We start from the raw sequence: 1,893 nt of genomic DNA, 5'->3' as shown, positions 1-1,893 counted from the left end.
TTTTGCCTGTGTAAGGGTCTGTTTTTTCCACTCCTCAACATCCTATGAGGACACGCGTGTCTGGGGGTCGGTTGGCGGGGGATCCAGACATAGAGGGAGATCAGGTTTCTGAGGGCGGGGGTGTTTTTTGAAATCACTGCACTAGGATGGTGGGGGCTTATGGAATTTGGCTTTTTGCCTCAGAATTTAGCTTATTGAATGAGCTCAAAATCTGATGCGTTCTGGCTTCCTTCGGCACGGTTCTCAGAAGACAATCAGTAGCCATAAAGGAAGTCTGAAGCTCCAGAAGGAGAACAAATAGCTCACAAACAATGGTGCCTGTGCCACTGGCACGCCAGCGATCCAGGGTGCTAGCAGAGGGCTTATGTCCACTTCCGGCCTCTCCACACCACCCCAGACTGGCAACTCCGTTTCCAAGGCAACCTTGACACCACGCCGTCTCAGTTCACCGGAGATACGGTGCACCCCACTGTTAGTGCAGCCGACCTGTGAATTACTTTCCCTGTAGAGATGATGGTTTCGTATCTTCTTTGGCATAGCTTTCACACATTTTTTTTTTTTTTTTTAGAAAGCCGGCAGGGTTAAATTTGTATTTATGGCTCTGCAACAGAATGAAACTAATACTGTTAAACCTTGACCTTGATCTTAACCTTCATGGTGACAGAGCCAGCCAGTCCACTAAATTGGAGGGACTCCCCATTCTGAAGGCAAATGTGAAATGGTAATTTAGACAATTACATGGAGAGAAATTTTGTCATTAAAAAAAAAATTAAACTTAATACCTAAAGTTAAATGGTTATGATTCTTAACTGATAATGAAAGTATTAATGGCTGGTTACTTTTATAACTGCTCTTTTATGTCACTAATCAAAAAGTGGAAATAATACTTCTAGTCTTAAAATAGCTCCTCCTGGCTTTGAAAACTCAATTTGCTTTGAGAGTCATATGCCCCAAACTCCAATATTTATTTCCTTACTACTGATTTGGGACCGGAGGGGGCAGTTATATGACTCATGTTTTCCAAACTCTCCAGAAGCCATAGAAAATATTCTCTTCGAGTCCTATTACATGGTCTATAGTCAAAGCTTCCCCCGTAGAAAAAAAAGCAGAATATGCTTGGAACATGAGAGAATCATAGAATAGATTCCACATTGTGGCATCGGAAGAGCCACTGAAAAGCTTCCATTCTCCTCTTTCCCTAAAGAGATGAGCAAATGGAGGCCTGCAGAAACCCAGGAACTTGCCCCAAGTCCCACACTTAGTCTTGACTTTGGAACTTGAACCCAGACTTCCTGCTCTCCGCAGCCATGGGTGCTTCCCTTCCCTTTGCCAGTGAAGGGAGCCTCACTCTTCTCAGAATCTTGGATGCTGAATATGGTGAATGGGCTTGAAAACAAGTACGGTGAGACTAGAGTAAAGTCTACTGGGGCATATCAAGGCTGAGAAAGAGGGAGAAGAGTTAGAGCTTTCCTAGTGACCTAAAAATAGCCCTGAGAACTGAGGGAACTTGGACATGATTGGATATTAAGTTACTATGGAATTTATGCTATAGCTTTAAAAAATTAAACATATTTAGCCTTCTGTTAATGTCTACCCCTAAGGATTGCGAGAAAACCCAATGAAAACATTGATCAGTTAAAACACTAGTCCTGGAATGCGGTAGGAATGTCTCTCCCGTTTGCTATGCATGAATAAAGGGAAGTTAAAATATGTTATAATCTTAGGAGCTCACATCTGAAAAATCTGTGTGATAATCCACCATGGGGGAGGGCAAGCCTCTTGCAAACTGATCTTACCCTCATTATTTATAAGCATTTAATAACAATGAATCAATACTGAAATGGAAAACGGAGAGGTTTATGGACCGAATTGATTTTCTTGAAATCTCAATTT

Source organism: Phacochoerus africanus, chromosome X (genome assembly GCF_016906955.1).
Source record: "Phacochoerus africanus isolate WHEZ1 chromosome X, ROS_Pafr_v1, whole genome shotgun sequence".
Classification (NCBI taxonomy): Eukaryota; Metazoa; Chordata; class Mammalia; order Artiodactyla; family Suidae; genus Phacochoerus; species Phacochoerus africanus.
This window is presented reverse-complemented; position numbering follows the sequence as displayed.